Source organism: Amblyomma maculatum, chromosome 8 (assembly GCF_055883805.1).
Source record: "Amblyomma maculatum isolate TAMU_Amacu chromosome 8, ASM5588380v1, whole genome shotgun sequence".
Classification (NCBI taxonomy): domain Eukaryota; kingdom Metazoa; phylum Arthropoda; class Arachnida; order Ixodida; family Ixodidae; genus Amblyomma; species Amblyomma maculatum.
The window spans coordinates 34,994,550-35,021,150 of NC_139351.1; the positions used below are offsets into that span (position 1 = coordinate 34,994,550).

General features: G+C 49.4%; 8 non-coding genes and 7 pseudogenes across 8 annotated transcripts; all 15 read right to left on the bottom strand.

Moving 5' to 3' along the window:
• Positions 1–4,415: 4,415 nt before the first annotated feature.
• LOC146180890 (5S ribosomal RNA) lies at positions 4,416–4,534 on the bottom strand. The gene has a single exon (XR_014700463.1). It is a non-coding gene; the product is annotated as a 5S ribosomal RNA (ribosomal RNA).
• A 590-nt stretch (positions 4,535–5,124) lies between these two features.
• On the bottom strand, positions 5,125–5,243 carry LOC146180891 (5S ribosomal RNA). Its single transcript, XR_014700474.1, has one exon. It is a non-coding gene; the product is annotated as a 5S ribosomal RNA (ribosomal RNA).
• A 571-nt stretch (positions 5,244–5,814) lies between these two features.
• Positions 5,815–5,933, bottom strand: LOC146180892 (5S ribosomal RNA; annotated as a pseudogene).
• Positions 5,934–6,522: 589 nt separating this feature from the next.
• LOC146180893 (5S ribosomal RNA) lies at positions 6,523–6,641 on the bottom strand (annotated as a pseudogene).
• A 5,573-nt stretch (positions 6,642–12,214) lies between these two features.
• LOC146180894 (5S ribosomal RNA) lies at positions 12,215–12,333 on the bottom strand (annotated as a pseudogene).
• Positions 12,334–13,541: 1,208 nt separating this feature from the next.
• On the bottom strand, positions 13,542–13,660 carry LOC146180895 (5S ribosomal RNA). The gene has a single exon (XR_014700485.1). It is a non-coding gene; the product is annotated as a 5S ribosomal RNA (ribosomal RNA).
• A 574-nt stretch (positions 13,661–14,234) lies between these two features.
• On the bottom strand, positions 14,235–14,353 carry LOC146180896 (5S ribosomal RNA). Its single transcript, XR_014700496.1, has one exon. It is a non-coding gene; the product is annotated as a 5S ribosomal RNA (ribosomal RNA).
• A 571-nt stretch (positions 14,354–14,924) lies between these two features.
• LOC146180897 (5S ribosomal RNA) lies at positions 14,925–15,043 on the bottom strand (annotated as a pseudogene).
• Positions 15,044–15,632: 589 nt separating this feature from the next.
• Positions 15,633–15,751, bottom strand: LOC146180898 (5S ribosomal RNA; annotated as a pseudogene).
• A 5,571-nt stretch (positions 15,752–21,322) lies between these two features.
• Positions 21,323–21,441, bottom strand: LOC146180899 (5S ribosomal RNA; annotated as a pseudogene).
• Positions 21,442–22,646: 1,205 nt separating this feature from the next.
• On the bottom strand, positions 22,647–22,765 carry LOC146180900 (5S ribosomal RNA). The gene has a single exon (XR_014700507.1). It is a non-coding gene; the product is annotated as a 5S ribosomal RNA (ribosomal RNA).
• A 574-nt stretch (positions 22,766–23,339) lies between these two features.
• LOC146180901 (5S ribosomal RNA) lies at positions 23,340–23,458 on the bottom strand. Its single transcript, XR_014700515.1, has one exon. It is a non-coding gene; the product is annotated as a 5S ribosomal RNA (ribosomal RNA).
• Positions 23,459–24,036: 578 nt separating this feature from the next.
• LOC146180902 (5S ribosomal RNA) lies at positions 24,037–24,155 on the bottom strand. Its single transcript, XR_014700550.1, has one exon. It is a non-coding gene; the product is annotated as a 5S ribosomal RNA (ribosomal RNA).
• Positions 24,156–24,726: 571 nt separating this feature from the next.
• Positions 24,727–24,845, bottom strand: LOC146180903 (5S ribosomal RNA; annotated as a pseudogene).
• Positions 24,846–26,215: 1,370 nt separating this feature from the next.
• LOC146180904 (5S ribosomal RNA) lies at positions 26,216–26,334 on the bottom strand. Its single transcript, XR_014700517.1, has one exon. It is a non-coding gene; the product is annotated as a 5S ribosomal RNA (ribosomal RNA).
• Between the last annotated feature and the right edge of the window lie 267 nt (positions 26,335–26,601).

Consider the following 26,601-nt stretch of genomic DNA (forward strand, 5'->3'; position numbering starts at 1 on the left):
ATTTTTGCACATTTACACGGGAGCAATGCAACACTTGCATAACATACCATAACTTACTAATTAAAAACAGGTTGCAAACTGCCGCTCTTGCAAATATTGATAATTGAGCGCTTTTCCATTTCTCCGCTTTTTCACGGGTTTCTCTGACCTGCTCTAGCCAGTAAGGCTCGCTTTCCTTGTAAAATTCCAAGGCCACACCCAAGTACTTTGCAGGCGTTGTAACCCACGGCACATTAGCGAAAGTGTCGGGGGTCAGCTGCCAGTCTCCGTGCCAAAATCCCAGGCACTTACCCCAGTTAACTTTACTCCCTGTGACTTTGCTAAAATGTTTTACCACATCCACTGTCCTCTTTATACTCTCCTTATTTACACAAAAAACCGCAACGTCGTCTGCGTAAGCCAACAATTTGACTTCTGACTCCTGCAGTCGAAAACCATCAATGTCATTGTTTTGTAGGATGCTTAAACACAACGTTTCAATATAAATGCCGAACAAAAGAGGGCTGAGGGGGCAACCTTGGCGCACCGAACGTCGTACGTTGATGGGGGCCCCCAGTGACTTATTGACAATTAATCTCGTAGTGCAGTTACGGTACGCCAAAGCCACTCCCTCTCGAATAACAGAGCCGACATTAACATAGTCTAATATACTTAACAGAATAGTATGTGCCACACAATCAAAAGCTTTCTCCAAGTCCAACTGCAGTAACGCAACACATGCATGAGTTGCATCGCAGCATTCGAGCACACTTCGCGCTTTGTGAATGTTCTGAAAGATAGATCGCCCTTTGATACCGCACGTTTGGTGAGGGCCCACTAGTTCGCATATAACCGTTTGTAGTCTGCCAGCAAGCACCTTCATATAAATCTTGTAATCAACGTTTGTCAGAGCAATGGGCCTGTAAGACGACAACTGCCTAAGCTTATCTGGTTGGTCAGTTTTCGGAATAAGTACTGTGTGCGACGATCCGAAAGACGCAGGCAGTGCCTTCAGTTCATACGCTTCATTAAATAAGGCACACAACAAAGGTGATAGCTGTTCCTTGAACGCTTTATAAAAAGCCGCACTCAGGCCATCAGGCCCGGGTGATTTCCCTGGGTTTAAATTTTCTATTGCCTGCTGCACTTCTTTTTCGCTTATTGGCCGCTCCAGTCTTTCTTTTTGTTCCTCGTCAATTTTTGGCATCGCGTCAAGAAAGGTTTCTTTAAAACGGTCCAAATAAACCTCTCGGGACGAAAATAGATCTTCATAATACTCCCGGAAAGCTTTCGCGATTCCTTCGTTATCAGTTTCTGTGCGTCCTGCCCAATCTACCTCTGCCACGTGATTTCGCCTTGCATTTGCTTTTTCTATTCCCAACGATCTTTTTGTCGGCGTCTCATCCATGGCCAATTTTTCCGCTCTTGCACGCACTAACGCTCCTTGGTATCTGTCTTCTTCTATCAAGTTAATCTGTTCTTTTATTTTTCGAATATCCTCTATCCATCTGCCGGGTGCCTTACATTCCTGTTCGTGTAGTTTTGCGAGCAAAGCCTTAAGCTGGGTTTCTGTAATTTTCTTCTCGTACACCAGGCAACTGGATCTGTCAATGGCTTTAATTTTAATCTGTTCCTTGCACAACTCCCACTGTTTCCAGATTTCGAGCCAAGTCCCTGGCCTCACTTTAATCAATTCATTCAATACCACGCGTCTAAAGGCATCATCCTTAAGCAATTTGTTGTTGAATTTCCATAACTCCCAGCTAAATGCAATGCTCCGTTTTTTGGTGCCGAATAAGCATTGCACCAAACAGTGATCCGTGAATGTCATAGGCACCACTCGGTATTCATTGCATGAATGAATCAAATCCAGCGACGCGTAAATTCTGTCCAGACGCGCGTGGTTAGAACCTTGGAAGTGCGTGTACTGAACGGCACGCGGTCCTTCCAAGCAATCAGCCACATCCTCCATATTCCATTCGCTTATTACCTGGCATAACATTTTAGTGCTCTTGTCTCTGAATCCGCGTGTGCTGGTTTTGTCTCGAGCATTCAGTACACAGTTAAAATCGCCCAGCAATACTACCTGCCTTTCCGTACTTAACTGCTGCATAACATTCTCGAAAAACACTGTTCTTTCCTCCACACAGTTAGGAGCGTACACACAAATAATGCGCCACTCAACACCGCTGTATACACAATCAGCCACTACACACCGTCCAGAAGAGCATGAGGAGTAGCCCTTTACAACCAGACCAGGCAGCTTTTTGACGAACAATACACACCCGGCCGATGTCCCAACTGCGTGGCTAACAATGGCGTAAAATCTAGCCGTGAAACGTAGCACCATGCTCCCGGTCTCTTCCTCCCCATCAACCTTAGTTTCTTGCACGGCAAGCACGTCAATATCGTGGTCAGTTAAGAGCCGGTGCACCTGGCTCTGCTTCTTTTTGCCTGCCAATCCCCTGACGTTTAACGTGGCTACTCTTAAGGTGGTTTCGGGCGCCATTTTCATCAAGGGTGAAGAGACCGAAAGCATGGTGCTTACCTCCCCCGTCTAGCGCGTTGCTAGACGCCGTCGTTGGATCCATCCCCGTCCGGTGCGATCGGCTGACCCGGCAGCGGGGGCACTTTATCCGCTGCCCGTCTCTCTGATGATATGTTTGGCCGCGGACGTAGCGTGGACCGCCGGGATTGCCCCGTTTTTGCTGGTGGCTCGTCGACGCTGGGGGCTGACACCTGGTTACCTTCAGGTTCGGATTGTGTGTGGGATCGCTTGGCTGGGGCTGGGACGCTTGGCTTACGAACAGCACTGGTGTCCGAGTGGTCCTCCCCATTATCCTGTTCCATACCATTTGCCGGCTCAAGTGCCGTGCCTTCCTCATTGATAGTGAGCTCAGGTGCAGAGTCCGCTCTCCCCACATCCCTCGCAGCATTGCCGCTTTCTGCCGAGTCCACCGATGAATCCGTCTCCCGTGTCTTCGTTCGAACCTCTCCGGCACCCTTCGCCGCCTCCTCCGCCTCGACCACGTCCATTGTGAGCTCCGCCGACCGTTCCGCAGTTCCATGTCCCGCGGCCGAAGCGTACGAAAGCACACAGGCAGCCTCGTCATGTCCGTAGCGTCTACACTTTGGACAACGCGGTACCTTACATTCACGTCGAACGTGACCGGTACCGCGGCAGCGCAGGCACTGCATCGCTCGCCCATGCACCACGACAAGGGCTAGCTCTCCGGCAACTCGCAGCTGGTGAGGCAAGTCGTCGACCTTAATGCCGGGTTTCAATTTGAGGAGCACAGTCCTCGTGGTGGACCCCTTCTCCTTGACGCCTTGAACTCTCCACCTTTCCCGGGTCACCTCGGTCACATTCCCAAACGCAGCAAAAGCCGTCCGGATGTCGTCGTCTGCCACACCGTGCAACATCCAGTGAAGTCGCAGCTTCACCTGTTGGTCTTCGGGATCAATAATGAGGCAACGGCGTCCCTTAACTTCGATTTCCTTGAAAGCCGCCAATTTCTTCGTTGCTTCGGTGCTGCTTAACGTGACCGCCCAAACATGGTTGATCTGATACGCCCCCAACGCCACAACGTCGGGGAGCGCACCAGCCTTGACCAGGGCGTCGCGGAAATCCTCGACCCTGTATGGCCTGACTCGCACATCGCCGTGCAAAAAAAAGCGTGTTAAAAACAACGCGTCCGGTGGGCAAAGTTGGCAGAATAATCTGATACTCGGTATCGTCCATGTCGTCGAGCCTGTTTCCGCGGCTGGAAAGGGCCGCTATCGCCGCTCCGCTGGAGCACATGATCCTGCGACCGTTCACTACGGTGTCCGGAAGTAGAATGTTCAGCATGGTATGGCCGATGGCGAGAAACAGTCGTTTCGAGCGGCTTATGTACTGTTTTAACTGCCCATTGACTACACATGCAGTTAAGCGCTGTCTTTGTGATGAGGCACCGAGTGTGCATTTACATGTTATGAGCTGTTTCCAGCCATTCTGGCGAACAGAGCGCGCTTTGGCACTCCAAAAATTAAAGAGCAGTGCGAGAGCGACGATCGCGAGTCGTTTACACATGAATGCATGGTGCACGGACTGCACTCCGTTCAACGATGAGCCCGAACTGTGCGCTTGTGGCCACTGCAAATGGCCTCAAAAACTGTGAAAGTTGCACGGCAAACTGGTGAATGAGGTACGTACGCGTCAAACTGTCACTGAGAAGTCACGCACGCGATCGCCTCGAGTAATTCTGCGCCGTATACATATGCGCGTCGCACCTATTCGTGCATGCGCGCAAAGTTATGATGGATTCGACACAGATATTAGCGTGACCCGGCCTGCTCGGCTCATCTGCAGCCAGTAGAATCTGCGACGCCAAAGTGACAGTGAGAAAAAAAATGGAGAAGCCAGCTGCGTGCGGTGAGAAAAAAAACAAAAGAAGTGCCATCAGCACTCGGTGTTCCCAGGTGGTCTCCCTCCCAAGTACTGACCGAGCCCAATGCTGCTTAGCTTCGGTGATCGGACGAGAACCGGCGTATTCAGCATGGTATGGCCGATGGCGAGAAACAGTCGTTTCGAGCGGTTTATGTACTGTTTTAACTGCTCATTGACTACACATGCAGTTAAGCGCTGTCTTTGTGATGAGGCACCGAGTGTGCATTTACATGTTATGAGCTGTTTCCAGCCATTCTGGCGAACAGAGCGCGCTTTGGAACTCCAAAAATTAAAGAGCAGTGCGAGAGCGACGATCGCGAGTCGTTTACACATGAATGCATGGTGCACATGAATGCATGGTGCACGGACTGCACTCCGTTCACCGATGAGCCCGAACTGCGCGCTTGTGGCCACTGCAAATGGTCTCAAAAACTGTGAAAGTTGCACGGCAAACTGGTGAATGAGGTACGTACGCGTCAAACTGTCACCGAGAAGTCACGCACGCGATCGCCTCGAGTAATTCTGCGCCGTATACATATGCGCGTCGCACCTCTTCGTGCATGCGCGCAAAGTTATGATTGAATCGACACAGATATTAACGTGACCCGGCCTGCTCGGCTCATCTGCAGCCAGTAGAATCTGCGACGCCAAAGTGACAGTGAGAAAAAAAAATGGAGAAGCCAGCTGCGTGCGGTGAGAAAAAAAAACAAAAGAAGTGCCATCAGCACTCGGTGTTCCCAGGTGGTCTCCCTCCCAAGTACTGACCGAGCCCAATGCTGCTTAGCTTCGGTGATCGGACGAGAACCGGCGTATTCAGCATGGTATGGCCGATGGCGAGAAACAGTCGTTTCGAGCGGCTTATGTACTGTTTTAACTGCCCATTGACTACACATGCAGTTAAGCGCTGTCTTTGTGATGAAGCACCGAGTGTGCATTTACATGTTATGAGCTGTTTCCAGCCATTCTGGCGAACAGAGCGCGCTTTGGCACTCCAAAAATTAAAGAGCAGTGCGAGAGCGACGATCGCGAGTCGTTTACACATGAATGCATGGTGCACGGACTGCACTCCGTTCAACGATGAGCCCGAACTGTGCGCTTGTGGCCACTGCAAATGGTCTCAAAAACTGTGAAAGTTGCACGGCAAACTGGTGAATGAGGTACGTACGCGTCAAACTGTCACTGAGAAGTCACGCACGCGATCGCCTCGAGTAATTCTGCGCCGTATACATATGCGCGTCGCACCTCTTCGTGCATGCGCGCAAAGTTATGATTGATTCGACACAGATATTAGCGTGACCCGGCCTGCTCGGCTCATCTGCAGCCAGTAGAATCTGCGACGCCAAAGTGACAGTGAGAAAAAAAATGGAGAAGCCAGCTGCGTGCGGTGAGAAAAAAAACAAAAGAAGTGCCATCAGCACTCGGTGTTCCCAGGTGGTCTCCCTCCCAAGTACTGACCGAGCCCAATGCTGCTTAGCTTCGGTGATTGGACGAGAACCGGCGTATTCAGCATAGTATGGCCGATGGCGAGAAACAGTCGTTTCGAGCGGCTTATGTACTGTTTTAACTGCTCATTGACTACACATGCAGTTAAGCGCTGTCTTTGTGATGAGGCACCGAGTGTGCATTTACATGTTATGAGCTGTTTCCAGCCATTCTGGGGAACAGAGCGCGCTTTGGCACTCCAAAAATTAAAGAGCAGTGCGAGAGCGACGATCGCGAGTCGTTTACACATGAATGCATGGTGCACATGAATGCATGGTGCACGGACTGCACTCCGTTCACCGATGAGCCCGAACTGTGCGCTTGTGGCCACTGCAAATGGTCTCAAAAACTGTGAAAGTTGCACGGCAAACTGGTGAATGAGGTACGTACGCGTCAAACTGTCACCGAGAAGTCACGCACGCGATCGCCTCGAGTAATTCTGCGCCGTATACATATGCGCGTCTCACCTCTTCGTGCATGCGCGCAAAGTTATGATTGAATCGACACAGATATTAACGTGACCCGGCCTGCTCGGCTCATCTGCAGCCAGTAGAATCTGCGACGCCAAAGTGACAGTGAGAAAAAAAATGGAGAAGCCAGCTGCGTGCGGTGAGAAAAAAAAACAAAAGAAGTGCCATCAGCACTCGGTGTTCCCAGGTGGTCTCCCTCCCAAGTACTGACCGAGCCCAATGCTGCTTAGCTTCGGTGATCGGACGAGAACCGGCGTATTCAGCATGGTATGGCCGATTTTTTTTTTTTTTTTTCTTTATTGCCGTGAAACACAAAACAAAAATACACATGATAAAAAACGTCAACTACACTTGAGCTAACGCGTAAGTGGCTAAAATCTTTTCAAGTGCACTAACTCATCAAAGAGACAATGCCATTGTGGCGGATCCTCCTGCCGCATGAAAGTTTCACGTATATAAACAGCACTTTCAATAAAGTTTTCACGCGAAGATCGTGTATCTATATCTGCATAACGCACCTGCATTCGTGTTTTCCACAAACTATGGAGGCCAAGAAGCATAATTAAATCATAAGGTGCATCATCGTTCTGCACTGGTAGAAATCTTATACCGTAAGGAGTTAATGGAAGCTCCTTTTTAATTGTCCTTTGGAGGACGTCCCATAGAAAGACAGCATCCCAACACTGTAAGAAAACGTGTTCAATTGTTTCCGGTTTTTTGCACAACAGGCAATTTGTTGTCCATGGGACGAAGATACCTTTTTCATTCAGCCAGGTTTTAACAGGGAGCGTATTAGAGTGAAGTTTGAAAAGGAATGTTTTAGCTGATGGCCTCACGGGCATCTTCTTAACTCTTTTCAAAACGTCCTGCCCTGGGCCTCCACAGTGTAATGCCCGGTAAAAAGGCACCGGCAGCATCACGTCAATGAGATCTTTATACAGTTTTTTTCTAGGAACGTTGTAAAGGTAATCAAAAGAAAACCGCACTTCAAGCAACTTGCACGAAAAAACAACCTCGCGCAGGTAGCCAGTCACAGTACCAGGCATGTTTTCACATGACACAATCCATTCAGGGAGCAGCCTCTGTAATCGCACTTGCATCACGGTTCTTAAAAAGGTATCTTTTTGATCGCGGAGGAATATAAATCGCGAAACCACCTGACGCAAGAACAGATGTGCAAGGCCAAGCCCGCCCCTTTTAACAGAAATAAACAAATTCGTCCGGGCGGTTTTTTCCCATGTGGATGCCCAAATAAAAACAGCAAAAACGCGGTGCATTTTCTGAATTGAGGTTCGTGAGACACACAACACATTCATGAGGTACCACAGCCTCGAAATAAGAAAAACATTGCAAATAGAAGCGCGCGAAAATATTGAGAGTTGCCTTCCTTGCCAGGCATCCGCTTTTTCTTTCGCTCTGGATGTTTCTTCCATCCAGTGCACGTTGGGATCTTGATAACATTCTAAAGGCACGCCTAGATATCGTGTTGGGAGAGCAGACCATCGCAGCTTACAGAAGAAATCAGGTGTCACGTCCCAATCACCGTGCCAAAACCCAGAGCTTTTCTCCCAATTGATCTTACATCCCGTTTGATCACAAAATGTTTGGACGACACTCGTGGCTTCACAAATGCTCTTTCTAGTTGCACAAAACACTGCTATGTCATCGGCATATGCTAGCATTTTCACGTGTGCTGATTGCAGCTTGAACCCTAAAATGCGATCGCTATCAATGATAGCCAAGCAAAGTGGCTCTAAATACAGTGCAAACAGCAGGGGTGAGAGTGGGCAGCCCTGCCTTACCGATGAACGTACTGCGATGCTGTCAGTCAGTTCACCATTCACTATAATACGGGTCGTGCAGTTCGCATACGCCATTTTAACACCCTCCACTATGACGTCACCAAGGTTAGAATGCTCCAAAATGGAAAACAGAATTTCGTGAGAAACACGGTCAAAGGCTTTCGCCAAATCTAACTGCATCATGGCTATCTGACCACCGAGTGCATCAACACATTCTAGTACGGTTCTTGCGACATGTATATTCGTGGCAATGGATCGACCCTTGATGCCGCACGTTTGATGAGACCCAACCAATTTCTTTATTACGCTTTGCAGTCGTTTTGCTAAAACCTTCATGTACACCTTGTAGTCAACATTGGTGAGGCTAATCGGTCGATATGACCCCACCAACAGACGTTTCTCCGGATCATCTGTCTTGGGTATTAGAACAATGTGCGATGTAGAGAAAGACAATGGGACAGTATTACGTTCATAAGCTTCAGTGATTACACAGAGCAAAAACTGAGCCGCATACTGCTGAAACGTTTTAAAGAAGGCAGCGCTTAGGCCATCCGGCCCAGGGGCCTTCCCAGTTGTCAGGTCATCTATTGCAGATACTATCTCCTGCAACGTTATCGGTGTTTCTAGGCGCGCTTTACTTTCGTCATCCAGTGCAGGCATCAGTCTCAGAAAATCTGTTTGAAAGCCGCCTACAGTCTGAGGCTTAGCGCTAAGCAGTTCTTCGAAGTGCTCTGCTACCGCACGCTGAATATCTTTAGCATCTTCTGTGATATGGCCGGCATACCTTATACTCCTTATTTCTTTCTGGCAGGCGTATCTTTTCTCGTCTGCTAGCGCTCGTTTTGTCGGAACTTCTCCAGCCCAAAGTTTTTCAGCCCTTGCACGTATGACAGCCGCTGTGTATCTTTCGCTGTCGATTGTTTCCAACTCACTTTTTATCTCTCGTATTTTACTGGCGAAATGCCCTGGCACTGAACTTTCCATGCTCAAAAAAAACTGGAGTTGTTCATTCAGTTCTTTTTCTTTTTCTTTCTCTTTATGCCGCACCTTACTGCTCTTTTCTATGGATTTCAATTTGACCCACTCTTTGAAGCTGTCCCATTCCTCTGCAAAACTTACTGGTCGCATAGCAAGACGATTTTCAAACTCGGTCTTAACTTCCGTAAGGAACTCTTCATCGGCAAGAAGTTTGGCATTCATTTTCCATAGGTACCAGTTAAAGCGCGATTTCTTTCCTTTGCGACCAAACACTGCACTCACGAGACAATGATCGCTGAAAGACACAGGTTTGACCTCATATGCAGTACATAAGGAAACAAGATCTACCGAGGCATACACCCTGTCCAATCTAGCATGGCTGTCACGCTGAAAGTGCGTGAACTCTGGCTGGTTTCCAGTGGAGAACACACTACCAACATCCTCAAGGCCATACTCATGCACAAGTGCATTCAACAGCTCGGAGCTTCTGTCTCTTCGAGGTTTACACTTCGCCGCTCGGTCCACAGCTGCGCACACACAGTTGTAGTCACCAAGTACAAGCAAGATTTTGTCAGTCTTCAGCCACACCTCAATAGACTCAAAAAACAATTCACGCTCACATCCTGAATTGGGAGCATACACACACACAACACGCCAGCATAAATTAGAGTAGGTAAAATCGGTAACCAAAAGCCGACCGCTTGGACAGGCAAAAACGGACTCTACGCTTACTCCCAGCGTGTTGCGTATAAATAAAAGGCATCCACCCGATACACCAACAGAATGGCATACACACACATAAAAGTTTGTTTGAAAAGAAGCCACCATATGGTCAGTGCTTTCTTGGCTCTCAATCTTTGACTCTTGCACAGCTGCTATATCTATATCATTATCCAAAAGGAGGCGACTGAGTTGGCATTGTCGCCTTCTCGCTCCCAGTCCTCTGACATTCAAAGTAGCTACATGTAACGGCGAATTAAGCTTGAGAGTCATGTATTAGAGAGAGACGCCCGTACCCGCATGGTGCCTACCTTCATGGTTGCATGGCTTCTGCTTCTGACGAACAGCGGCGTATGTATGCATGTAATGTCCTCCCAGCAGAATGTCGGGATGCATTCAAACGAAGTCCAAGCACATTGTTTCATTTTTGCTCACACACGCACCACTTGGTTGCAGCAGGTTCCTGACGCTGGTCGGTAGGCAGCCGACCCACAAATCGTTCAGGGCACCACAAAAACTACGGAGGCGGTTTCCCCGCCTGCCGCGTGTCGGCCGAGAAGTTCGGCTTCGGTCTTAACGTGGCTCTTCGGATGCCAGAAGTTTTCGGCGGCGGCTCACCACAAACACCGCCTGGCAGCTGAGTCTCCTCCACGCTTTCCTCATGCGGACGTTTCGCGGCAATTAAGGCTGCTGTCTCCGGCCCAACCTCCATGGCATCAGTAAAGGAAGGCTCAGTACTGAGATGATCCTCAGCGTCGGAAAATTTGGCTACGTCTTCTGACGCTTCCTTTGACGCGCTTTCATGGTCCTGGGATGGTACGTTCAAGACATGCCGAGTTTCATTCATTTCATTTGAGACCGTCACCTTATTCTTTGTTAAAACCGTCATGGAAGGCGCGTCCTGTTTCGTTGACTGGCCTCTAATGTCAGCAGCCTCCTCCGCATCCGCCTCGTCCATAATTAACTCGGACGAGTCTTCGCTGGTCCCAGGTCCGGCAATGCTAGCGTAGGTTCGTGCACACTGGCTGTCTTCATGCCCGAACCGTCGACAGGTTCCGCAGCGAGGAACCCGGCACTCTTTGCGGATGTGACCCGTACCCCGGCAGCGTAGGCACAACGGGGGTCTGCCTGGCACAATGACGAGCGCGAGCTCACCACTAACATTCAACTGATGCGGCAGGTCGTCGAGCTTCATGCCAGCTTTCAGCTTCAGCGTTACGAGTCTAGTTGTAGAGCCCTTTTCTAGCATACCTTTAACACGCCAACGCTCCCGGGAAACTTCCGACACCTTTCCGTAAGGCGCAAATGCAGCACGAACATCTTCATCTGGCACGTTGTGTAGTAGCCAGTGAAGCTTGAGTCGCACGTCCTGGTTCGCCGGGTCAATCACCAAACAGCGACCGTTTTTCACAGACAGCTCACCTACACTGACAATCTTGTTGACGGCTTCAGTATCCTTGAGAGTGACGGCCCAGACGTGGCTCATCCGATACGCCCCCATAGCGATAACATCGGGGATTAGCGAGTGTTGTGCTAAAGCATCCCGGAAATCTTCCACCCGGTACGGGCGGGCCCTGATATCGGCGTGCAAAAAAACGGTATTCAAAACAAACCGACCTGTTGGAAGTGCAGGCAAAACGACCTGGTAAGTGTTGTCCTGTTCAGCAGTCCTGTTACCGCGGCCTGACATGGCCGCTGAAGCCGCTCCTGAGGAGCCCTGCATTCTGCGTCCGTTCACTGGCGTGGCCGGAAGCAGAATCCAGCATGGTATGGCCGATGGCGAGAAACAGTCGTTTCGAGCGGCTTATGTACTGTTTTAACTGCTCATTGACTACACATGCAGTTAAGCGCTGTCTTTGTGATGAGGCACCGAGTGTGCATTTACATGTTATGAGCTGTTTCCAGCCATTCTGGCGAACAGAGCGCGCTTTGGCACTCCAAAAATTAAAGAGCAGTGCGAGAGCGACGATCGCGAGTCGTTTACACATGAATGCATGGTGCACGGACTGCACTCCGTTCAACGATGAGCCCGAACTGTGCGCTTGTGGCCACTGCAAATGGTCTCAAAAACTGTGAAAGTTGCACGGCAAACTGGTGAATGAGGTACGTACGCGTCAAACTGTCACCGAGAAGTCACGCACGCGATCGCCTCGAGTAATTCTGCGCCGTATACATATGCGCGTCGCACCTCTTCGTGCATGCGCGCAAAGTTATGATTGAATCGACACAGATATTAACGTGACCCGGCCTGCTCGGCTCATCTGCAGCCAGTAGAATCTGCGACGCCAAAGTGACAGTGAGAAAAAAAAATGGAGAAGCCAGCTGCGTGCGGTGAGAAAAAAAAACAAAAGAAGTGCCATCAGCACTCGGTGTTCCCAGGTGGTCTCCCTCCCAAGTACTGACCGAGCCCAATGCTGCTTAGCTTCGGTGATCGGACGAGAACCGGCGTATTCAGCATGGTATGGCCGATTTTTTTTTTTTTTTTCAGTAACAAAAACCTTTATTTACACATATATGTACAAGGCAGCAACTCAGCCAATAGCCGAGTGCATTGATTGCTTCTAGTGTCAACGTCGGCCATAGGAAGCGTGAGGGGACATTAAGGACAATAAAAAATTATGTCCAGAGGTCTGGCAAGAAAGGGTCAGAAAAAGTGTAACATATAAGCCTACAATGAGCCGCCACTAAAGGACAAAGGGGGAAACCAGAAAAGTAGAGAGAAAAACCCACAAAAAAAAAAAAAAAAAAAAACCCCACTTGTGCAACGCAGCGTGAAGCATCAGCGGCACCCAAACCGTTCGTACTGGCGTGTCTTGAAGACCATCACAGCGCGGCAGCCTCGCTGTAGTTCCTCCTGCAGGTTTTCGTCGGTGCCAGAGGACTCCAGTGCACTCACTGTCCACTCTGTTTTGTCCAATAGGTGCCGCCACGCTGGTTTCGGCCAACGCACGCACTCCATCACATCCACGCGCGCACGCCAGAGGGCATGCAACGCAAGCACTATCACAATGTCTCGAAGTTCTGGTCGATCACAAGACGCGTCGAGACACAAGAGCCCTGGCCATGTCACTTCGAAATCAGTGGCGAAAAATCCCCTTACTTCGTCCCAGAAGATGTGTTTCGAGCGGCTTATGTACTGTTTTAACTGCTCATTGACTACACATGCAGTTAAGCGCTGTCTTTGTGATGAGGCACCGAGTGTGCATTTACATGTTATGAGCTGTTTCCAGCCATTCTGGCGAACACAGCGCGCTTTGGCACTCCAAAAATTAAAGAGCAGTGCGAGAGCGACGATCGCGAGTCGTTTACACATGAATGCATGGTGCATGGACTGCACTCCGTTCAACGATGAGCCCGAACTGTGCGCTTGTGGCCACTGCAAATGGTCTCAAAAACTGTGAAAGTTGCACGGCAAACTGGTGAATGAGGTACGTACGCGTCAAACTGTCACTGAGAAGTCACGCACGCGATCGCCTCGAGAAATTCTGCGCCGTATACATATGCGCGTCGCACCTCTTCGTGCATGCGCGCAAAGTGATGATTGAATCGACACAGATATTAACGTGACACGGCCTGCTCGGCTCATCTGCAGCCAGTAGAATCTGCGACGCCAAAGTGACAGTGAGAAAATAAATAGAGAAGCCAGCTGCGTGCGGTGAGAAAAAAAAAAACAAAAGGAAGTGCCATCAGCACTCGGTGTTCCCAGGTGGTCTCCCTCCCAAGTACTGACCGAGCCCAATGCTGCTTAGCTTCGGTGATCGGACGAGAACCGGCGTATTCAGCATGGTATGGCCGATGGCGAGAAACAGTCGTTTCGAGCGGCTTATGTACTGTTTTAACTGCTCATTGACTACACATGCAGTTAAGCGCTGTCTTTGTGATGAGGCACCGAGTGTGAATTTACATGTTATGAGCTGTTTCCAGCCATTCTGGCGAACAGAGCGCGCTTTGGCACTCCAAAAATTAAAGAGCAGTGCGAGAGCGACGATCGCGAGTCGTTTACACATGAATGCATGGTGCACGGACTGCACTCCGTTCACCGATGAGCCCGAACTGTGCGCTTGTGGCCACTGCAAATGGTCTCAAAAACTGTGAAAGTTGCACGGCAAACTGGTGAATGAGGTACGTACGCGTCAAACTGTCACCGAGAAGTCACGCACGCGATCGCCTCGAGTAATTCTGCGCCGTATACATATGCGCGTCGCACCTCTTCGTGCATGCGCGCAAAGTTATGATTGAATCGACACAGATATTAACGTGACCCGGCCTGCTCGGCTCATCTGCAGCCAGTAGAATCTGCGACGCCAAAGTGACAGTGAGAAAAAAAAATGGAGAAGCCAGCTGCGTGCGGTGAGAAAAAAAAAACAAAAGAAGTGCCATCAGCACTCGGTGTTCCCAGGTGGTCTCCCTCCCAAGTACTGACCGAGCCCAATGCTGCTTAGCTTCGGTGATCGGACGAGAACCGGCGTATTCAGCATGGTATGGCCGATGGCGAGAAACAGTCGTTTCGAGCGGCTTATGTACTGTTTTAACTGCCCATTGACTACACATGCAGTTAAGCGCTGTCTTTGTGATGAGGCACCGAGTGTGCATTTACATGTTATGAGCTGTTTCCAGCCATTCTGGCGAACAGAGCGCGCTTTGGCACTCCAAAAATTAAAGAGCAGTGCGAGAGCGACGATCGCGAGTCGTTTACACATGAATGCATGGTGCACGGACTGCACTCCGTTCAACGATGAGCCCGAACTGTGCGCTTGTGGCCACTGCAAATGGTCTCAAAAACTGTGAAAGTTGCACGGCAAACTGGTGAATGAGGTACGTACGCGTCAAACTGTCACTGAGAAGTCACGCACGCGATCGCCTCGAGTAATTCTGCGCCGTATACATATGCGCGTCGCACCTCTTCGTGCATGCGCGCAAAGTTATGATTGATTCGACACAGATATTAGCGTGACCCGGCCTGCTCGGCTCATCTGCAGCCAGTAGAATCTGCGACGCCAAAGTGACAGTGAGAAAAAAAATGGAGAAGCCAGCTGCGTGCGGTGAGAAAAAAAACAAAAGAAGTGCCATCAGCACTCGGTGTTCCCAGGTGGTCTCCCTCCCAAGTACTGACCGAGCCCAATGCTGCTTAGCTTCGGTGATTGGACGAGAACCGGCGTATTCAGCATAGTATGGCCGATGGCGAGAAACAGTCGTTTCGAGCGGCTTATGTACTGTTTTAACTGCTCATTGACTACACATGCAGTTAAGCGCTGTCTTTGTGATGAGGCACCGAGTGTGCATTTACATGTTATGAGCTGTTTCCAGCCATTCTGGGGAACAGAGCGCGCTTTGGCACTCCAAAAATTAAAGAGCAGTGCGAGAGCGACGATCGCGAGTCGTTTACACATGAATGCATGGTGCACATGAATGCATGGTGCACGGACTGCACTCCGTTCACCGATGAGCCCGAACTGTGCGCTTGTGGCCACTGCAAATGGTCTCAAAAACTGTGAAAGTTGCACGGCAAACTGGTGAATGAGGTACGTACGTGTCAAACTGTCACCGAGAAGTCACGCACGCGATCGCCTCGAGTAATTCTGCGCCGTATACATATGCGCGTCTCACCTCTTCGTGCATGCGCGCAAAGTTATGATTGAATCGACACAGATATTAACGTGACCCGGCCTGCTCGGCTCATCTGCAGCCAGTAGAATCTGCGACGCCAAAGTGACAGTGAGAAAAAAAATGGAGAAGCCAGCTGCGTGCGGTGAGAAAAAAAAACAAAAGAAGTGCCATCAGCACTCGGTGTTCCCAGGTGGTCTCCCTCCCAAGTACTGACCGAGCCCAATGCTGCTTAGCTTCGGTGATCGGACGAGAACCGGCGTATTCAGCATGGTATGGCCGATTTTTTTTTTTTTTTCTTTATTGCCGTGAAACACAAAACAAAAATACACATGATAAAAAACGTCAACTACACTTGAGCTAACGCGTAAGTGGCTAAAATCTTTTCAAGTGCACTAACTCATCAAAGAGACAATGCCATTGTGGCGGATCCTGCTGCCGCATGAAAGTTTCACGTATATAAACAGCACTTTCAATAAAGTTTTCACGCGAAGATCGTGTATCTATATCTGCATAACGCACCTGCATTCGTGTTTTCCACAAACTATGGAGGCCAAGAAGCATAATTAAACCATAAGGTGCATCATCGTTCTGCACTGGTAGAAATCTTATACCGTAAGGAGTTAATGGAAGCTCCTTTTTAATTGTCCTTTGGAGGACGTCCCATAGAAAGACAGCATCCCAACACTGTAAGAAAACGTGTTCAATTGTTTCCGGTTTTTTGCACAACAGGCAATTTGTTGTCCATGGGACGAAGATACCTTTTTCATTCAGCCAGGTTTTAACAGGGAGCGTATTAGAGTGAAGTTTGAAAAGGAATGTTTTAGCTGATGGCCTCACGGGCATCTTCTTAACTCTTTTCAAAACGTCCTGCCCTGGGCCTCCACAGTGTAATGCCCGGTAAAAAGGCACCGGCAGCATCACGTCAATGAGATCTTTATACAGTTTTTTTCTAGGAACGTTGTAAAGGTAATCAAAAGAAAACCGCACTTCAAGCAACTTGCACGAAAAAACAACCTCGCGCAGGTAGCCAGTCACAGTACCAGGCATGTTTTCACATGACACAATCCATTCAGGGAGCAGCCTCTGTAATCGCACTTGCATCACGGTTCTTAAAAAGGTATCTTTTTGATCGCGGAGGAATATAAATCGCGAAACCACCTGACGCAAGAACAGATGTGCAAGGCCAAGCCCGCCCCTTTTAACAGAAATAAACAAATTCGTCCGGGCGGTTTTTTCCCATGTGGATGCCCAAATAAAAACAGCAAAAACGCGGTGCATTTTCTGAATTGAGGTTCGTGAGACACACAACACATTCATGAGGTACCACAGCCTCGAAATAAGAAAAACATTGCAAATAGAAGCGCGCGAAAATATTGAGAGTTGCCTTCCTTGCCAGGCATCCGCTTTTTCTTTCGCTCTGGATGTTTCTTCCATCCAGTGCACGTTGGGATCTTGATAACATTCTAAAGGCACGCCTAGATATCGTGTTGGGAGAGCAGACCATCGCAGCTTACAGAAGAAATCAGGTGTCACGTCCCAATCACCGTGCCAAAACCCAGAGCTTTTCTCCCAATTGATCTTACATCCCGTTTGATCACAAAATGTTTGGACGACACTCGTGGCTTCACAAATGCTCTTTCTAGTTGCACAAAACACTGCTATGTCATCGGCATATGCTAGCATTTTCACGTGTGCTGATTGCAGCTTGAACCCTAAAATGCGATCGCTATCAATGATAGCCAAGCAAAGTGGCTCTAAATACAGTGCAAACAGCAGGGGTGAGAGTGGGCAGCCCTGCCTTACCGATGAACGTACTGCGATGCTGTCAGTCAGTTCACCATTCACTATAATACGGGTCGTGCAGTTCGCATACGCCATTTTAACACCCTCCACTATGACGTCACCAAGGTTAGAATGCTCCAAAATGGAAAACAGAATTTCGTGAGAAACACGGTCAAAGGCTTTCGCCAAATCTAACTGCATCATGGCTATCTGACCACCGAGTGCATCAACACATTCTAGTACGGTTCTTGCGACATGTATATTCGTGGCAATGGATCGACCCTTGATGCCGCACGTTTGATGAGACCCAACCAATTTCTTTATTACGCTTTGCAGTCGTTTTGCTAAAACCTTCATGTACACCTTGTAGTCAACATTGGTGAGGCTAATCGGTCGATATGACCCCACCAACAGACGTTTCTCCGGATCATCTGTCTTGGGTATTAGAACAATGTGCGATGTAGAGAAAGACAATGGGACAGTATTACGTTCATAAGCTTCAGTGATTACACAGAGCAAAAACTGAGCCGCATACTGCTGAAACGTTTTAAAGAAGGCAGCGCTTAGGCCATCCGGCCCAGGGGCCTTCCCAGTTGTCAGGTCATCTATTGCAGATACTATCTCCTGCAACGTTATCGGTGTTTCTAGGCGCGCTTTACTTTCGTCATCCAGTGCAGGCATCAGTCTCAGAAAATCTGTTTGAAAGCCGCCTACAGTCTGAGGCTTAGCGCTAAGCAGTTCTTCGAAGTGCTCTGCTACCGCACGCTGAATATCTTTAGCATCTTCTGTGATATGGCCGGCATACCTTATACTCCTTATTTCTTTCTGGCAGGCGTATCTTTTCTCGTCTGCTAGCGCTCGTTTTGTCGGAACTTCTCCAGCCCAAAGTTTTTCAGCCCTTGCACGTATGACAGCCGCTGTGTATCTTTCGCTGTCGATTGTTTCCAACTCACTTTTTATCTCTCGTATTTTACTGGCGAAATGCCCTGGCACTGAACTTTCCATGCTCAAAAAAAACTGGAGTTGTTCATTCAGTTCTTTTTCTTTTTCTTTCTCTTTATGCCGCACCTTACTGCTCTTTTCTATGGATTTCAATTTGACCCACTCTTTGAAGCTGTCCCATTCCTCTGCAAAACTTACTGGTCGCATAGCAAGACGATTTTCAAACTCGGTCTTAACTTCCGTAAGGAACTCTTCATCGGCAAGAAGTTTGGCATTCATTTTCCATAGGTACCAGTTAAAGCGCGATTTCTTTCCTTTGCGACCAAACACTGCACTCACGAGACAATGATCGCTGAAAGACACAGGTTTGACCTCATATGCAGTACATAAGGAAACAAGATCTACCGAGGCATACACCCTGTCCAATCTAGCATGGCTGTCACGCTGAAAGTGCGTGAACTCTGGCTGGTTTCCAGTGGAGAACACACTACCAACATCCTCAAGGCCATACTCATGCACAAGTGCATTCAACAGCTCGGAGCTTCTGTCTCTTCGAGGTTTACACTTCGCCGCTCGGTCCACAGCTGCGCACACACAGTTGTAGTCACCAAGTACAAGCAAGATTTTGTCAGTCTTCAGCCACACCTCAATAGACTCAAAAAACAATTCACGCTCACATCCTGAATTGGGAGCATACACACACACAACACGCCAGCATAAATTAGAGTAGGTAAAATCGGTAACCAAAAGCCGACCGCTTGGACAGGCAAAAACGGACTCTACGCTTACTCCCAGCGTGTTGCGTATAAATAAAAGGCATCCACCCGATACACCAACAGAATGGCATACACACACATAAAAGTTTGTTTGAAAAGAAGCCACCATATGGTCAGTGCTTTCTTGGCTCTCAATCTTTGACTCTTGCACAGCTGCTATATCTATATCATTATCCAAAAGGAGGCGACTGAGTTGGCATTGTCGCCTTCTCGCTCCCAGTCCTCTGACATTCAAAGTAGCTACATGTAACGGCGAATTAAGCTTGAGAGTCATGTATTAGAGAGAGACGCCCGTACCCGCATGGTGCCTACCTTCATGGTTGCATGGCTTCTGCTTCTGACGAACAGCGGCGTATGTATGCATGTAATGTCCTCCCAGCAGAATGTCGGGATGCATTCAAACGAAGTCCAAGCACATTGTTTCATTTTTGCTCACACACGCACCACTTGGTTGCAGCAGGTTCCTGACGCTGGTCGGTAGGCAGCCGACCCACAAATCGTTCAGGGCACCACAAAAACTACGGAGGCGGTTTCCCCGCCTGCCGCGTGTCGGCCGAGAAGTTCGGCTTCGGTCTTAACGTGGCTCTTCGGATGCCAGAAGTTTTCGGCGGCGGCTCACCACAAACACCGCCTGGCAGCTGAGTCTCCTCCACGCTTTCCTCATGCGGACGTTTCGCGGCAATTAAGGCTGCTGTCTCCGGCCCAACCTCCATGGCATCAGTAAAGGAAGGCTCAGTACTGAGATGATCCTCAGCGTCGGAAAATTTGGCTACGTCTTCTGACGCTTCCTTTGACGCGCTTTCATGGTCCTGGGATGGTACGTTCAAGACATGCCGAGTTTCATTCATTTCATTTGAGACCGTCACCTTATTCTTTGTTAAAACCGTCATGGAAGGCGCGTCCTGTTTCGTTGACTGGCCTCTAATGTCAGCAGCCTCCTCCGCATCCGCCTCGTCCATAATTAACTCGGACGAGTCTTCGCTGGTCCCAGGTCCGGCAATGCTAGCGTAGGTTCGTGCACACTGGCTGTCTTCATGCCCGAACCGTCGACAGGTTCCGCAGCGAGGAACCCGGCACTCTTTGCGGATGTGACCCGTACCCCGGCAGCGTAGGCACAACGGGGGTCTGCCTGGCACAATGACGAGCGCGAGCTCACCACTAACATTCAACTGATGCGGCAGGTCGTCGAGCTTCATGCCAGCTTTCAGCTTCAGCGTTACGAGTCTAGTTGTAGAGCCCTTTTCTAGCATACCTTTAACACGCCAACGCTCCCGGGAAACTTCCGACACCTTTCCGTAAGGCGCAAATGCAGCACGAACATCTTCATCTGGCACGTTGTGTAGTAGCCAGTGAAGCTTGAGTCGCACGTCCTGGTTCGCCGGGTCAATCACCAAACAGCGACCGTTTTTCACAGACAGCTCACCTACACTGACAATCTTGTTGACGGCTTCAGTATCCTTGAGAGTGACGGCCCAGACGTGGCTCATCCGATACGCCCCCATAGCGATAACATCGGGGATTAGCGAGTGTTGTGCTAAAGCATCCCGGAAATCTTCCACCCGGTACGGGCGGGCCCTGATATCGGCGTGCAAAAAAACGGTATTCAAAACAAACCGACCTGTTGGAAGTGCAGGCAAAACGACCTGGTAAGTGTTGTCCTGTTCAGCAGTCCTGTTACCGCGGCCTGACATGGCCGCTGAAGCCGCTCCTGAGGAGCCCTGCATTCTGCGTCCGTTCACTGGCGTGGCCGGAAGCAGAATCCAGCATGGTATGGCCGATGGCGAGAAACAGTCGTTTCGAGCGGCTTATGTACTGTTTTAACTGCTCATTGACTACACATGCAGTTAAGCGCTGTCTTTGTGATGAGGCACCGAGTGTGCATTTACATGTTATGAGCTGTTTCCAGCCATTCTGGCGAACAGAGCGCGCTTTGGCACTCCAAAAATTAAAGAGCAGTGCGAGAGCGACGATCGCGAGTCGTTTACACATGAATGCATGGTGCACGGACTGCACTCCGTTCAACGATGAGCCCGAACTGTGCGCTTGTGGCCACTGCAAATGGTCTCAAAAACTGTGAAAGTTGCACGGCAAACTGGTGAATGAGGTACGTACGCGTCAAACTGTCACCGAGAAGTCACGCACGCGATCGCCTCGAGTAATTCTGCGCCGTATACATATGCGCGTCGCACCTCTTCGTGCATGCGCGCAAAGTTATGATTGAATCGACACAGATATTAACGTGACCCGGCCTGCTCGGCTCATCTGCAGCCAGTAGAATCTGCGACGCCAAAGTGACAGTGAGAAAAAAAAATGGAGAAGCCAGCTGCGTGCGGTGAGAAAAAAAAACAAAAGAAGTGCCATCAGCACTCGGTGTTCCCAGGTGGTCTCCCTCCCAAGTACTGACCGAGCCCAATGCTGCTTAGCTTCGGTGATCGGACGAGAACCGGCGTATTCAGCATGGTATGGCCGATTTTTTTTTTTTTTTCAGTAACAAAAACCTTTATTTACACATATATGTACAAGGCAGCAACTCAGCCAATAGCCGAGTGCATTGATTGCTTCTAGTGTCAACGTCGGCCATAGGAAGCGTGAGGGGACATTAAGGACAATAAAAAATTATGTCCAGAGGTCTGGCAAGAAAGGGTCAGAAAAAGTGTAACATATAAGCCTACAATGAGCCGCCACTAAAGGACAAAGGGGGAAACCAGAAAAGTAGAGAGAAAAACCCACAAAAAAAAAAAAAAAAAAACCCCACTTGTGCAACGCAGCGTGAAGCATCAGCGGCACCCAAACCGTTCGTACTGGCGTGTCTTGAAGACCATCACAGCGCGGCAGCCTCGCTGTAGTTCCTCCTGCAGGTTTTCGTCGGTGCCAGAGGACTCCAGTGCACTCACTGTCCACTCTGTTTTGTCCAATAGGTGCCGCCACGCTGGTTTCGGCCAACGCACGCACTCCATCACATCCACGCGCGCACGCCAGAGGGCATGCAACGCAAGCACTATCACAATGTCTCGAAGTTCTGGTCGATCACAAGACGCGTCGAGACACAAGAGCCCTGGCCATGTCACTTCGAAATCAGTGGCGAAAAATCCCCTTACTTCGTCCCAGAAGATGTGTTTCGAGCGGCTTATGTACTGTTTTAACTGCTCATTGACTACACATGCAGTTAAGCGCTGTCTTTGTGATGAGGCACCGAGTGTGCATTTACATGTTATGAGCTGTTTCCAGCCATTCTGGCGAACACAGCGCGCTTTGGCACTCCAAAAATTAAAGAGCAGTGCGAGAGCGACGATCGCGAGTCGTTTACACATGAATGCATGGTGCATGGACTGCACTCCGTTCAACGATGAGCCCGAACTGTGCGCTTGTGGCCACTGCAAATGGTCTCAAAAACTGTGAAAGTTGCACGGCAAACTGGTGAATGAGGTACGTACGCGTCAAACTGTCACTGAGAAGTCACGCACGCGATCGCCTCGAGAAATTCTGCGCCGTATACATATGCGCGTCGCACCTCTTCGTGCATGCGCGCAAAGTGATGATTGAATCGACACAGATATTAACGTGACACGGCCTGCTCGGCTCATCTGCAGCCAGTAGAATCTGCGACGCCAAAGTGACAGTGAGAAAATAAATAGAGAAGCCAGCTGCGTGCGGTGAGAAAAAAAAAAACAAAAGGAAGTGCCATCAGCACTCGGTGTTCCCAGGTGGTCTCCCTCCCAAGTACTGACCGAGCCCAATGCTGCTTAGCTTCGGTGATCGGACGAGAACCGGCGTATTCAGCATGGTATGGCCGATGGCGAGAAACAGTCGTTTCGAGCGGCTTATGTACTGTTTTAACTGCTCATTGACTACACATGCAGTTAAGCGCTGTCTTTGTGATGAGGCACCGAGTGTGAATTTACATGTTATGAGCTGTTTCCAGCCATTCTGGCGAACAGAGCGCGCTTTGGCACTCCAAAAATTAAAGAGCAGTGCGAGAGCGACGATCGCGAGTCGTTTACACATGAATGCATGGTGCACGGACTGCACTCCGTTCACCGATGAGCCCGAACTGTGCGCTTGTGGCCACTGCAAATGGTCTCAAAAACTGTGAAAGTTGCACGGCAAACTGGTGAATGAGGTACGTACGCGTCAAACTGTCACCGAGAAGTCACGCACGCGATCGCCTCGAGTAATTCTGCGCCGTATACATATGCGCGTCGCACCTCTTCGTGCATGCGCGCAAAGTTATGATTGAATCGACACAGATATTAACGTGACCCGGCCTGCTCGGCTCATCTGCAGCCAGTAGAATCTGCGACGCCAAAGTGACAGTGAGAAAAAAAAATGGAGAAGCCAGCTGCGTGCGGTGAGAAAAAAAAAACAAAAGAAGTGCCATCAGCACTCGGTGTTCCCAGGTGGTCTCCCTCCCAAGTACTGACCGAGCCCAATGCTGCTTAGCTTCGGTGATCGGACGAGAACCGGCGTATTCAGCATGGTATGGCCGATGGCGAGAAACAGTCGTTTCGAGCGGCTTATGTACTGTTTTAACTGCCCATTGACTACACACGCAGTTAAGCGCTGTCTTTGTGATGAGGCACCGAGTGTGCATTTACATGTTATGAGCTGTTTCCAGCCATTCTGGCGAACAGAGCGCGCTTTGGCACTCCAAAAATTAAAGAGCAGTGCGAGAGCGACGATCGCGAGTCGTTTACACATGAATGCATGGTGCACGGACTGCACTCCGTTCAACGATGAGCCCGAACTGTGCGCTTGTGGCCACTGCAAATGGTCTCAAAAACTGTGAAAGTTGCACGGCAAACTGGTGAATGAGGTACGTACGCGTCAAACTGTCACTGAGAAGTCACGCACGCGATCGCCTCGAGAAATTCTGCGCCGTATACATATGCGCGTCGCACCTCTTCGTGCATGCGCGCAAAGTGATGATTGAATCGACACAGATATTAACGTGACACGGCCTGCTCGGCTCATCTGCAGCCAGTAGAATCTGCGACGCCAAAGTGACAGTGAGAAAATAAATGGAGAAGCCAGCTGCGTGCGGTGAGAAAAAAAAAAAAAACAAAAGGAAGTGCCATCAGCACTCGGTGTTCCCAGGTGGTCTCCCTCCCAAGTACTGACAGAGCCCAATGCTGCTTAGCTTCGGTGATCGGACGAGAACCGGCGTATTCAGCATGGTATGGCCGATGGCGAGAAACAGTCGTTTCGAGCGGCTTATGTACTGTTTTAACTGCTCATTGACTACACATGCAGTTAAGCGCTGTCTTTGTGATGAGGCACCGAGTGTGAATTTACATGTTATGAGCTGTTTCCAGCCATTCTGGCGAACAGAGCGCGCTTTGGCACTCCAAAAATTAAAGAGCAGTGCGAGAGCGACGATCGCGAGTCGTTTACACATGAATGCATGGTGCACGGACTGCACTCCGTTCAACGATGAGCCCGAACTGTGCGCTTGTGGCCACTGCAAATGGTCTCAAAAACTGTGAAAGTTGCACGGCAAACTGGTGAATGAGGTACGTACGCGTCAAACTGTCACTGAGAAGTCACGCACGCGATCGCCTCGAGAAATTCTGCGCCGTATACATATGCGCGTCGCACCTCTTCGTGCATGCGCGCAAAGTTATGATTGATTCGACACAGATATTAGCGTGACCCGGCCTGCTCGGCTCATCTGCAGCCAGTAGAATCTGCGACGCCAAAGTGACAGTGAGAAAAAAAATGGAGAAGCCAGCTGCGTGCGGTGAGAAAAAAAACAAAAGAAGTGCCATCAGCACTCGGTGTTCCCATGTGGTCTCCCTCCCAAGTACTGACCGAGCCCAATGCTGCTTAGCTTCGGTGATCGGACGAGAACCGGCGTATTCAGCATGGTATGGCCGATTTTTTTTTTTTTTTTTTTTTTCTTTATTGCCGTGAAACACAAAACAAAAATACACATGATAAAACACGTCAACTACACTTGAGCTAACGCCTACGCGGCTAAAATCTTTTCAGGTTCACCAACTCATCAAATAGACATTGCCATTGTGGTGGATCCTGCTGCATCCTGAAAGTTTCGCGTATATACACCGCACTTTCAATGAAGTTTTCACGCGCAGATCGTGTATTTATATCTGCGTGACGCACCTGCATTCGTGTTTTCCACAGACTATGGAGGCCAAGAAGCATAATTAAATCGTAAGGTGCATCATCGTTCTGCACTGGAAGGAATCTGATACCGTACGGAGTTAGGGGAAGTTCCTTTTTAATTGTCCTTTGGAGGACGTCCCATAGAAAGACAGCATCCCAACACTGTAAGAAGACGTGTTCAATTGTCTCCGGTTTTTTGCACAACAGGCAATTTGTTGTCCATGGGACGAAGATACCTTTTTCATTCAGCCAGGTTTTAACAGGGAGCGTATTAGAGTGAAGTTTGAATAGGAACGTTTTAGCAGATGGCCTCACGGGCATCTTCTTGACTCTTTTCAAAACGTCCTGCCCTGGGCCTCCACAGTGTAATGCCCGGTAAAAAGGCACCGGCAGCATCACGTCAATGAGATCTTTATACAGTTTTTTTCTGGGAACATTGAAAAGGTAATCAAAAGAAAACCGCACTTCCAGCAACTTGCACGAAAAAACAACCTCGCGCAGGTAGCCAGTCACAGTACCAGGCATGCTTTCACATGACACAATCCATTCAGGGAGCAGCCTCTGCAATCGCACTTGCATCACAGTTCTCAGAAAGGTATCTTTTTGATCACGCAGGAATATAAATCGCGAAACCACTTGACGCAAGAACAAATGGGCAAGGCCAAGCCCGCCCCTTTTAACAGAAATAAACAAATTCGTCCGGGCGGTTTTTTCCCATGTAGTGCGAGAGCGACGATCGCGAGTCGTTTACACATGAATGCATGGTGCACGGACTGCACTCCGTTCAACGATGAGCCCGAACTGTGCGCTTGTGGCCACTGCAAATGGTCTCAAAAACTGTGAAAGTTGCACGGCAAACTGGTGAATGAGGTACGTACGCGTCAAACTGTCACTGAGAAGTCACGCACGCGATCGCCTCGAGAAATTCTGCGCCGTATACATATGCGCGTCGCACCTCTTCGTGCATGCGCGCAAAGTGATGATTGAATCGACACAGATATTAACGTGACACGGCCTGCTCGGCTCATCTGCAGCCAGTAGAATCTGCGACGCCAAAGTGACAGTGAGAAAATAAATGGAGAAGCCAGCTGCGTGCGGTGAGAAAAAAAAAAAAACAAAAGGAAGTGCCATCAGCACTCGGTGTTCCCAGGTGGTCTCCCTCCCAAGTACTGACCGAGCCCAATGCTGCTTAGCTTCGGTGATCGGACGAGAACCGGCGTATTCAGCATGGTATGGCCGATGGCGAGAAACAGTCGTTTCGAGCGGCTTATGTACTGTTTTAACTGCTCATTGACTACACATGCAGTTAAGCGCTGTCTTTGTGATGAGGCACCGAGTGTGAATTTACATGTTATGAGCTGTTTCCAGCCATTCTGGCGAACAGAGCGCGCTTTGGCACTCCAAAAATTAAAGAGCAGTGCGAGAGCGACGATCGCGAGTCGTTTACACATGAATGCATGGTGCACGGACTGCACTCCGTTCAACGATGAGCCCGAACTGTGCGCTTGTGG